The sequence below is a fragment of the Piliocolobus tephrosceles genome, chromosome X, assembly GCF_002776525.5.
Source record: "Piliocolobus tephrosceles isolate RC106 chromosome X, ASM277652v3, whole genome shotgun sequence".
Taxonomy (NCBI): domain Eukaryota; kingdom Metazoa; phylum Chordata; class Mammalia; order Primates; family Cercopithecidae; genus Piliocolobus; species Piliocolobus tephrosceles.
Genome location: NC_045455.1, coordinates 53,680,093 through 53,692,621, shown reverse-complemented (window position 1 = coordinate 53,692,621; position 12,529 = coordinate 53,680,093). Strand labels below are relative to the sequence as shown.

At 33.3% G+C, this 12,529-nt stretch overlaps 1 long non-coding RNA gene across 1 annotated transcript in view; it reads right to left on the bottom strand.

Moving 5' to 3' along the window:
- Window positions 1-2,029: 2,029 nt before the first annotated feature.
- The window catches only part of LOC111523901, a 136,299-nt gene continuing 125,799 nt past the window's right edge, over window positions 2,030-12,529 (bottom strand). The window contains exon 8 of the long non-coding RNA XR_002725630.2: window positions 2,030-2,256. This is a non-coding gene — a long non-coding RNA (uncharacterized LOC111523901). The remainder of the gene's footprint in view (window positions 2,257-12,529) is intronic.

The following is a 12,529-nucleotide window of genomic DNA, read 5'->3' as shown; positions in this document are numbered from 1 at the left end:
AAGTGTTTTCATTGATGACAATATATTTGAAAGGATGAAGGAAAGATGAAAAGTAGGAAAGTAGCAAAGAAAGAAGAAGTATTTGTAAAGATTAAAAAATTATTTGAACATTATTAGATGAGAACCAATACTTTATATTGCTCAGTAAACAATGTAATAATGATATTATGTGTAGTACATACTCATAAATGTATAGTTTAGTTTCTTAGGGAACAAAATATTTATACTGTTAAACCCATAAAGCCTATTATTTTAAAATATTTTCTATGCTGCTTGCTCAATACCTTTAAAATTTCCTTGTTAACTCTACTACCTCTGCTAGTTTTTTTATTATCCTTGTTATCTCTGTATCGTAATTTGGCAGGATCTCTTTGTTACCATTGGTCATTTTGATATATTAGCTCTCGATCTGACAGGGTGACATATCTATGTGTAGGTCTGAGAGGCACCTACTAGTCAATAGTCCAAATGGAGAACAGATTTTCCCTTCCTTCCTTCCTTCCTTCCTTCCTTCCTTCCTTCCTTCCTTCCTTCCTTCCTTCCTTCCTTCTTTCCTCCTTGCCTTGTCTATTTCTTTTCCTTCCTTCCTTCCTTCCTTCCTTCCTTCCTTCCTTCCTTCCTTCCTTCCTTCCTTCCTTCCTTCCTTCCTTCCTTCCTTCCTTCCTTCCTTTCTTCCTTCCTTCCTCTTTCTTTCTGTCTGTCTTTCTTTTCTTTCTTCATTTTTTATTTATGAAGCTCATGTCACCCTTATTTTAGTTGAAGTTGTCTACTAGGATTTGTTCATTCTAAGCAGATGGTTTTAGGCTGAAGAAGTCCATAAGTAAAAAAGCTACTTGTGGCGGGTGCGGTGCCTCACGCCTGTAATCCCAGCAGTTTGGGAGGCCGAGGCGGGCGGATCACGAGGTCAGGAGATCGAAACCATCCTGGCTAACACAGTGAAACCCCGTCTCTACTAAAAATACAAAAATTAGCTGGGCGTGGTGGCGGGCGCCTGTGTCCCAGCTACTCAGGAGGCTGAGGCAGGAGAATGGGGCGAACCCGGGAGGCGGAGCTTGCACTGAGCTGAGATAGCGCCACTGCACTCCAGCCTGGGTGACAGAGCGAGACTCCATCTCAAAAAAAAAAAAAAAAAAAAAAAAAAGCTACTTGTACAACATTGTGCCTATGTGCCTGTAGTTAACTGTACTGTATTGCACATGTAAAAATGTGTTAAGGGAGTGGATTTCAATTTGTGTTCTTACCACAATGAGAGAGAGAGAGAGAGATCTAGAAGTTAGCCACTTGCCTGTTGAAGGTAACAGGGAAGGTGAGGTGGGAAAGCTGCAGCACACATCCAGATCAGTTCTAAGCTTACGGTTTAAACTGGGAGGAAGGTGATTAAATCATGGAGGGGGTCTCACCTATGCTGTTCTCATGATACTGAATTAATTATCATGAGATATGATAGTTTTATAAGTGTTTGGAAGTTATTGCTTTGTTTTTCTCTCTCCTGCCACCTTCTGAAGAAGGTGCCTGCTTCCCCTTCCGCCATGATTGTAAGTTTCCTGAGACCTTCAAGCCAGGTGGAACTATGAGTCAATTAAACCTCTTTTTTTTTTTTATAAATTACCCAGTCTCATGCAGTTGTTTATAGCATTATGAAAATAGACTAATACCAACTCCTAACACAGTGTCTTGCACATAGCAGGAACTCAATAAATTTCTGCCAAATAAAAATATAGAATATAAGTTGTAAAAGTTTCCATTAAAATGTCTGTACTCAATCCTTGCAAGGTTAAATGCAAAATTCTAGGCCCACAGCAACAATAGGTGCCAATTTTGAAAACCAAGGCTAGAGGTTGTAACTTCCTATTCTGCTTTAACATTTAAGTTGATTTGCTTTGCAGCCCTCTTTATGAATGTCTAATGCTGTTTCATATCTATGAGTTAATTGAATTGTGATCTCCAGCAGTAACTAAATGATTAGGTATGCCTTTATTAAAATGGCCTTATACTATAGTCCTTGACCAGTAAAATTGAGTTTAATTTATATCCGTCCCTAAAAAAGAAAGATACTCTTTTTAATTCCATAAATCTTTTTTAACAAAACACTTTAGTTAAATTCCAAATGTCAGCAAGTGTAGCAAAGGCTCATAGCTACATACTTTACAAAATAAGGCACTGCCATTGTCTGTAGTTTTGTATATTTTACTGAAGAGCATTAGTACTTTCTTTGATTCTGCCTCAATCGTCAAGTGATATAATGATCAAGAACTGCTAGAAAATAACAGGGTTTTGGTTATTAGATACAGAAAGTGAATTTGCATAGAACAAAGACCTAATACGGACTGTGTTTGTGTTGTACTTGTGCATATACAGACATTTTTAAACTCATGTGCCAAAAGTGCATGTTATATTTAACTTTCAACCATATAATCACATACACACACACGCTCTCTCTCTCTCCTTTCCTCAGTGTTTAAAACAATACCTACCACATTTAAGTACCCCAAAATATTAACTGAATGTATAAATATTTGTTTACATATATAATGATTTGTTTAGAAGTAACTTTATGAAAAATCTTTTCTCATACATTTTTAAGTGGGACAGAAATCTGTGTATTTTTAAGTTATGACACTAAAAAGCTCCTGTATGGTACAGAAATCAAATTACTATTTACTTAAATATTTATTTTGATTTCTGTCAATAATCAAATTATTATGTCACCTTCTTCATAGAGTATAATTGTCTTTTTGCCAAACATTTACAAATTAAAAATAAAAACAATGCATAAATAACAATATAATATTAACCTACTTACATCTAATAAATAATTCTGGTTGTTATTCACAAAATAAACACATGCGGTTTGTTATTAACCTATTTTTTTAACATTCAATTTTTAAAGTCTGCATTTATTGGTATTAATTTTACCAGGTTTATGACAAAGGTCATTATCTTTTTTCCATGCATTATCCTCTCTCTCTCTCTCCATATATATATGTGTGTGTGTGTGTATATGTCTCTCTCTCTATATATATATATATAAATCTATGCTAATTTTGTCTTTGCTAGCTAAGCAGTGTATGTGATATTTAAAAGGACAGATAATTAAAGAAGCTCTCACTATTTAGTCATTTACATTTTAATTATCCTTTTAGAAATTAGATTTGCTCTTTGTTTTGATTACAAATTGATTACCAGAGTGCCTACACTGTACTTTTTTAGTCACAATTCACCAAATAGAAACCCATTATCTCTGCCCATATGATTTTTATGAGGTTAGCAAAATAATACACGGTTTAACGATAGTTCATGATTCTCTTCAAAAATTGATCTAACATTAAATGGTGTCATCTTTAATAAGTATATCTACAAATCGTATATGATATAAACAAATTCCAAACATTAATTTTTGATATCACACTATGAACTTATTGTTATAAGTATGTTATATTAAAATAAATAAATATAAACAAACCTTTGATTATATTTACTTTGATTACAAATTTACAATAGATGATATAAATAATGGAAGTTAGAATTGTGGTGGATTTAAAAAGGTCACAAATTCTTTTTTGATTCTTCCATCATTTGGTAGATCTACTTCCCTTGAATCTGAACTGTCCCTGTGAATAACAGTAGTCAGTAAAACGAAGTGAAATAATGGTGAGTGATTTCTGAGTCTCAGTGTCAAAAGAAGGTTCCACTTTTAACTCTTGTTCTTTTGGCAATCTGAGACCATTATGCTGTTATGAAGCACACAATGAAGAGCCACTTGAAGAATAAGGCCCAGTCATTCCCCCCGACGAGATTCCAAACACATGAATAAAAGCATCTCAGGCATCAAGCTCCAGCCAACCAGCAAAGTGGCCACAGCCACAGGAATGAGCACAGGCTAAATCACCAGAGCATCACGCAGCGAATTCACAAAATGATGGGGCATACTCAATCATTATCATTTAAGTCACTAAATTTTGAGACTGCTTGTGAGACAGCAGTGAGCAATATTTATATATGTATACACGCACATATATAAACATATATGTATGATTTGTATGTATCATGTATAATTTTATATTATTTTGGAAGAAACAAAAATGAAAAAGTGATTGGTTTCATAATCATTATTTTACACATATTTATTTATTTGGGAAAAAAGTACTTTTTCCATAATATGATAACGTGCCCTGTATCTGGCACATAAAGATATATTATCTATTTTATTAAGAAGTTAAAGTATCTTTAACCACTTTAACAGAGTACAGGATGCAGCTAAAATTTCATTGTATAATAAGAATATGAGTAACAGGTAAATTATATGATTATAAATTGAGATTATAAGGTAATGAGAAAAATCTAAAAGGAAGTAATAAAGAGGAAAAAAACAACACTTGATAAACTGGACACAGAAAATGTTTCTATTATTACTCAGTTAATATATTTTAGTTAGAAAATTTAATCCTTAAATTTTTTTAAGAATGTCAAATAGGCTGGATGTGGTGGCTCATGCCTGTAATCCCAGCGATTTGAGAGGCCAATAACGAAGGATTGCATAAAGTTAGGAGTTCCAAACCAGGCTGGGCAACATAGGAAGACCCTATCTCTACAAATTGTTTTTTTTGAACAGCTGGGCATGGTGGTGTGCACCCGTAGGCCTCACTACATGAGAGACTGCAGTGGGAGGATTCCTTGATCCCTGAGTAGAAGACTGCAGTGAGCTATGATCATGCCATTGCACTCCAGCCTGGGTGACAAAGCAAGACCTTGTCTCTTGAAAAAAAAGGAAGAATGTCAAATAATAATAAGGAAAAGATAATAATAGCACAGTTTCTTAATCTGACTATAATCAGAGTACAAGAAGTTTAAAGAATTGAAGTGGAGGGTAAAAGTCAGTAATGTGAATCAATTTATAATGAAATGTTTCATCTATTTAAAGCTTCTCTGTTTACCTATGTATTCTTTAAAAGTTCTTTTTGAAATGTTTCTTCTTCTCAATAAATTTTGCTTAGTTAAGTTGTCACCTGTCAGGTTTTTTCACTTTATCACACCACTCTGTGAACATAAAGATGTCTTTGATCTTAAGAAAAGCAATACTCATGTATTTATGTATGTGGAAACTGGCAGGTGATCCAGTAGTTTTTAGATTTCTATGTATTTCTAGATGTTCAGTAATTATCTTGAAATTCTTTCTAATAAGATTAAGTATTCTCCTTATTGAGTTCTTATACAGAGCATAAAACTGAATCTCTTCATAAGTCTAACAAAGGGATAAACTTTTTGACAGACTATATTATTTCTGAAACATGCATTCAATTATATATGTTGGAAGATATCGGATACTCAAAAATTAAACTTTGAAACAAAAATATTTTTATTTGGAGAATGCAATAAATGTTTGCTATAATGTGTTTAAATGTATTCACATACTATTTATACAGAACAATATACATTATACTAGTTACAATAACTTTAAATAATTTTTTGAAGATTTTCACATTTTTGGTCACAAGTAATAGCATCCAATAGAGTTTTATTAACTAACACAGGAGAGAAATAATGCTCTGATTATTTCGATATTTTTTTCCATAGAAGTCTTAAAGAAGTATTCTAACAGAAAATGTCAAATTTGGGAGCCAAGTGTAGATCTTCAGGAATTCTCTATTTCATTTACTTTCAACAATAATATCAATAGAAATTATGACAACACTGTGGCAAATGGAAAAGTTGGTGATTAGTCTATCTGAATTCTCTCTTTCCATATCCTTAGGAAATCATATAAATTATCTGTTACTCAAGTTCTTATTATACAATGAAATTTTATTTCATTTATTTAACCTGTACTCTGTTAAAATAGTTAAAGAGATCTTAACTTCTTATTCTTACAAAAAAATAGAAATATTATCTTTTCAAATCTAAAAAAGAAATAAGCAATTATAAAATATTATTTCTATGTCAATTATTAGTTGTAGTGAAAAGAATAAATGGGATTTTTGAGACAAGCAAATGGACAGAACAAGAAACAAACAAAAATCTGCTACAGGTCACATGATCTGACTTGTAACATGATCATAGTATTACCAGCAAGGAGTCCTGATTCAGACCCCAAGAGAGGGTTCTTGGATATCGCACAATAAATAATTCAGAGTGAATCCATAGAGTAAATTGAAAGCACATTTATTAAGAAAGCAAAGGAATAAAGAACAGCTACTCCATAGTCAGAGCAGCAGCATGGGCTGCTCCACTGATTATACTTACAGTTATTTCTTGATTATACACTAAATAAGAGGTGGATTATTCAAGAGTTTCCCAGGAAAGTGTTGCGCAATTTCTGGAACTGAGAGTTCCTCCCCTTTCTTAGACATATAAAGCGACTTCCTGATATTGCCATGACATTTGTAATCAGTCATGGTGCTGGTGGGAGTGTCTTTTAGCATGCTAATGTGCATTATAGTTAGTGCGTAATGAGCAATGGGCAACTAGTAGTCACTTTCATCTCCATCTTGGTTTTGGTGGGTTTTGACTGGCTTCTTTACTGCAAACTGTTTTATCAACAAAGTCTTTGTGACCTGTATTTGTGCTGACCTCCTGTCTCATCTTGTTACTAAGAATGCCTCACCTATTAGGAACACAGCCCAGCAAGTCTCAGCCTTATTTTACCCAGTCCCTATTCAAGATGGAGTTGCTCTGGTTCAAACACCTCTGACAATGATATTACATATAACATCAGGGTAAAATGAAAGACATTAAACAACTTCCAGGCGTACAAATAAATGATTGAAATAAAGATCTTTTCTGACTTTTATAAAGTCAATATATTCTAGAAAACAATGCAACAGTACTACAAATTTCTGGGTGAGTTGGTTTTTCAACCAAGAATACTATACTTCTAAAAATAACAACAAAAAAAACAAATGTAATAAAATCATTCCCATGTGTTAACTCAATATGTATTTAGGTAATTTTTAGAATATAGAATTTAGTAAAACAAAAATATTAACCACAAACAAGAAGGGATTGGAAGTCATGGGATCTGGGAGTCAACAGGCCCAGTAAGAATTAAGGATGATAGCACAGAAAAGTATTTGAATGTCTTGTGTGCACTTATTTTTTAAAAAGTCAGCTCAGATAGCAGCAGAAATAAGGATAGTGTGTTATTTAGATCTCCAGGGGTGAAGGGCAGAAACGTGAAACATTTCTGATCAATTTGAGCTTTGAGGAATACATTAGGAACAATGAACATGAAAAAATTCCCCTAGAGGGTTTTTTAAGAATGTAAAACGGAATGTAGGCCCCATTCCATTTCTGATTATCTTAATCAGCTCTGGCAGTTATAACAAAGTATCATAAATTAGGTGTCTTACACAAAATAGAAATGCATTCCTCACAGTTCTAGAGGCTAACAGTCTGAGATCATTGTGCTAGCACTGTTAGGTTCTGCCCTGTTGCAGATTGCCTACTGTTGATGAGGGTCCCTTTTATAGAGGCACTGGTGCCATTTATGAGGCATTACCAAATTACCAAATTACCTCCTGTAGATCCTACCTCCTAATATCATTACTTTTGGAGTTAATATTTCAACATTTAAATGTGGAGGTAAACAAAAATTCACCCCATATCAATGACCCAATAAATTTTAGTGAGGGTCAGATAATTTATGCATTAAACAAATTCTAAGGCTATGCTGATGCTACTTGTTGGTCTAGAGACCCCACGTTGAAACACCATATTAGATTTTTGGAATATCTGGAAATGAAAGAACCATAACTTTAACACTTATGCAAATAAAAACTAAGCATTAACTATAAATGGTAAAAATCATGTATGATAAAGTAATCCTAGTAATGAATAATACTTTTACAACCCATTTTGATCTTAACATTTTATTAATTTAATTAAAATTTAGTATTTGGAGTTAGGTGATATAGAAAGTAAGGGGATTGCAATGTAACAGAACTAATTATTAGCAACTAAAAGAGAAACTAGCTATATAAACTACTTAGCAAATAAAAAACAAAAGTTTTCAAAATTTTTATCCTGATAATAGGATAATGTTTAGGATTGGGAAGGTGTACAGTTCTATCTTTTGTCATAGAAAGGAAGTTAAACCTTAAATGTTTAGTTCTGTACATTTATTGCTATGGTTAAGTTTTTTTTAAAATACAGTCACCAAAATTTAAATAACATAATAATTTAAAGAAAAACTCTCTAAGTGATTTAAGGAGTAGTATAGACACAACACAAAAGATAGAAATTGGAAGATGTAACTGAAAATATACTAAAATGTATTATAAATCATAAATAGACCAACAGTATGAAATAAAAAAATATGATGGAGGAAAAATAACAATGGCAGTTGATATTTAAGACATTTCAGATGGAGAAAACTGACAAAATTTGAGAAAGGAAATATTGAAAGATTTCACTGGGAATCTTAAAACACAAGTTTCCTTTGAACCTTCCTCTGGCAGAAGTAGTCCCCATCTTAATTTTTTTTTTTTTTTTTTTGAGATGGAGTCTCACTCTGCCTCCAAGTCTGGAGTGCAGGGGCGTGATCTCGGCTCACTGCAACCTCTCCCTCCCGGGTTCAAGCGATTCTCCTACCTCAGCCTCCCCACTAACTGGGAATACAGGCATGCGCCATCAAACCTAATTTTTGTGTGTGTATTTTTAGTAGAGACGGAGTTTTCCCCTTGTTGGCCAGGCTGGTCTTGAACGCCTAACCTCAGGTGATCCGCCTGCCTCGGCCTCCCAAAGTGCTGGGATTACAGGCATGAACCACCACTCACGCCCCAATATTACTTTTAATGGCGAAAACCGCAATTACTTTTGCACCAACCTAACAGGAGAGCAGGGTCCCCTGACTTGAGTTCCTGCGAGGTTCTTACCAGAGGTAGGTGTCTCTCAGAATTTTACTTGTCCTTTTAAAGATGATGCCCTGTCATGACTCAAGCTTATAAACACATTCAGGGCTGAGAAGAGACCAAGCAGGGATGCACAGTCTCTGCTCAAAGAAGAAAGTCCTAAATTCTAACTGAATTGTAAATTGTGCATAACGCATACCAGTAGGAATATAGGAAGTACTTTTGAGAATGGACCTTATAATCTTAAGACTGTCTGATTAGACAGAAGAGTGCAGAATAGAAGGCTAGAGAAGGGAGAACTTCTTGGCAGGGGAAAATGATCAATGAGTCAGCATTCAATATTCTGGCAAGAACATCTGAGGCTGAAAGTTATTTATGCTGGAGTGGTTCTTTGATGTTTGGCCATGAGGACAACATTTAGTAAAAGGGGAAGATGCTAGAACTTGCTTGAAATAGTGTTAAGGAAGGGATCAAAGGCTCAGGGAGGTACTAATGTTAGAAAGAATTTATTTTGTACTGAAAGTTACCACTTGGCTCTGTTATCCAGTCCTCATTAAGATAATAGAGAAGCCATACAGTGGCTGTTTTGTAGAAAATGCTAAAATGGAAATTGGCTTTGAAACATCAGTGAGGATAATGGTTTTCAGAATGGCAGACCGGGTGACAGCCCTTAACCATAAGAGGATAAATGGATGTAATTACTGAAATTGTCAAAAAATTGAAGTGGCCATCAGAGTGGCTTGACCCAAAAGAATGTGTAACGATGGCCAATACTTTACAGAATTCATCGGATAAAGATTCATAACTGACAGGATATTACTGACACAATTTTTGAGGCCGGCTATCCAAAGACTGATGTCTGCTCCCACAATGGAAAATCACTATATCTCTCACGGCTGTTTAGCATTTATTAATTTACAGACACAGAATGCACACAGAGCATGAACTCTGTCTCACCAAAGCTGGTCTAATTTTTGCCAATGTGGAATTTTCCAGCCTGCCTGCAGCAAATGCCATCAAAATGACTCAGTTCCCCAAGAAGACCTACTGGATGCCAGGTTGATTACATCAAACCTATCCCTTCCTTGAGGGGCAAAGATAAATTACTGTCAAATTTCTAATCTTTTGCTGCTCTTTTGTTATAAAGTATTAGTTTATTGGAATCTTAATTATTACTTTATAAATTACTACTAATAAGCATCTTCCGATGTAAATAATTGCCATTTATATTACTCTTTTCTGAGATTTCTGTTCATATCTTTTCACAATTTCTCTACTGTGTTTTTATGACTATCTCATTTACTTGTATGCATTATTATATATTTTGATAAAATTGTTATTTTTCAGTTATATATTTTGCAAATATCTTTTTCCGTTGATAGTTTCTCTCCTTTTTTTTTTTTTTTTTCTTTATGGTGTCCTTTGATAAATAGCCATCTAATTTCAATGTAGACATATGTATCTCTTTTCTTTTGGAGAATAGTACACTCAGGCTTTAAAAAATAAATCATTCTTGGCTGGGCACATTGGCTCACACCTGTAATCCCAGCACTTTGGGAGATGAAGCGGGTGGATTACCTGAGGTCAGGAGTTTGAGACCAGCCTAGACAACATGGTGAAGCCCCGCCTCTACTAAAAATACAAAAATTAGCCAGGCATGGTGGCAGGTGCCTGTAATCCCAGCTACTGGGGAGGTTGAGGCAGGAGAATCCCTTGAACCCGGGAAGCAGAGGTTGCAGTGAGCCAAGATCGGGCCATTGCACTCCAGCCTAGAGGACAAGAGCGAGACTTGATCAAAAAAAAAGAAAAAAAACATTCCATTCTTATCTTAATTTTTACTAATATTATCTCCAGTACTGTTTTATAACACTTTTCAAGCTTTGTTTTCCGTACTAAGTATGGACTTTCTTTTGAATGTAGTGCAGTAGAGATGTGGTTCATTTCACTCCAGTGAGCTTAACACTATTTGTTAAACAATGCACACTTCCCAAACTGATTTGTTCTTTTATGCTCAGTTATTGAATTATTATATGTTCATGAGACCCTTACTGTCCTTTCTCAATGGTTTTATTAGTTAATACAATGAGTTCTCTCTCAAATGAACTGTCTTAATTACAGTTTTTCTGCTATATCAATTGTACTAGCTTTATAATAGTTCTTGGTCTCAGGTAAAGCAGTTCATTCCAATATGAATATTTCTCTTCAGGAGAGACTTCAAAATCCTTGGCCCTTTGTACTTCCACAAATATTTAGAGTCATCTCGTTAATTTGTACAAAAAAAAAAATGAAAAATGTGATTGGCATAGCAAAAAAGCTATGGATAATTGGATGCATTAAAAATTTTAATTATTGATTCTCTATTTTAATTTGGTGTATTCTTCTATTTAATTTCTTTTGAAATGTCTATCAGTAAGTTATTATATTTTGATTCATCAAAGAACTGTACATTTTTATGAGATTTAATTATTCAATTTTAAAAACTATAATTTTACCTTTTAAATGTAATTTTTGCAAATTTATTTTTATTCATCTTTTATCCCATCACTCTTGATAATTTTTTTCTAAACTTTAATTTTTTTTCAATAGATTACTTTGGCTTTTACTATGTGGATAGTCACACCATCTTTAAGGAATGACAGATTTGCCCCTTCATTTCCAAAATCTCACATTTAAAATCTTGTTTTATTTTATTTTCTAGGGCTTTCCATGAAAACTGAGTAAACGTCTTGTCAGTAGGCATTCTAACACTGTCCATAAATACAAACAGATTTTGTTTGTGACATATTATAAATGTTAAAATTTTAAAAAATATTTTTTTATCAGGTTAAAGAATTTCTTTTATTTCTAGTTTGCTAAGGACCTTTAAAAAATTGAGTCAGTGGTTTTCTACATGTGTAAAGATGATTTTATATATTATTCTTTTGAATGGTTAGTATGATAAATTGTATTTCTATGTTTATTGAGGTTAAAGCTGGCACAATTAAAATAGTGCATGACCTGATAGTTATGCTTCTTGCTTTAATTTTTAACTGTTTTATTATTTTTATTTTTATTCTTGAAGTGTTCACTCATTTTCTCAACAGAGAATCAATTATTTAAAAAATATGTTTTTTTCCCTATGGTAATATATTCATAATTAGCAGAAAGGTTTTTAGAGTATTTTGTCAACCATACTGACAAAATTAGAAGTGTATCTATACTAGAATTTGTTGAATTATCTTTAAAATTTCAACTTATTACTATCAATCTATTCCCCAAACAATAAGTAGATTATATTTGAAACATAATCAATGAAATCGGCTTATTAAAACATATTTGCCATGTTAAAGGAAAGAAATAAGTGAGAACCTAGTTTTCATAAAAAGAAACCTAAAAGTTACTCTTCTAGAAAGTAAGAAATGCAATATCTAAAATTAAAAACCCACTAGACATATTTTGAAACTCAGAAGATAGAATTAGTTTACCAGAAGATAGATCAGAAATTATCCAGGATGAAACATGTATAGATTAAGATAAAAGAAAATTTGAAAGAGTAATAACATAAAAAATACTGAAAGCATCTAAAACATAACTGGTCTCAGGAGAAAAACCGGAGTTAGCACAAATCCAGTCTACGAACATTGAAGACACACCTTTTATATATATATATATATATATATATATATATATATATATATATATAT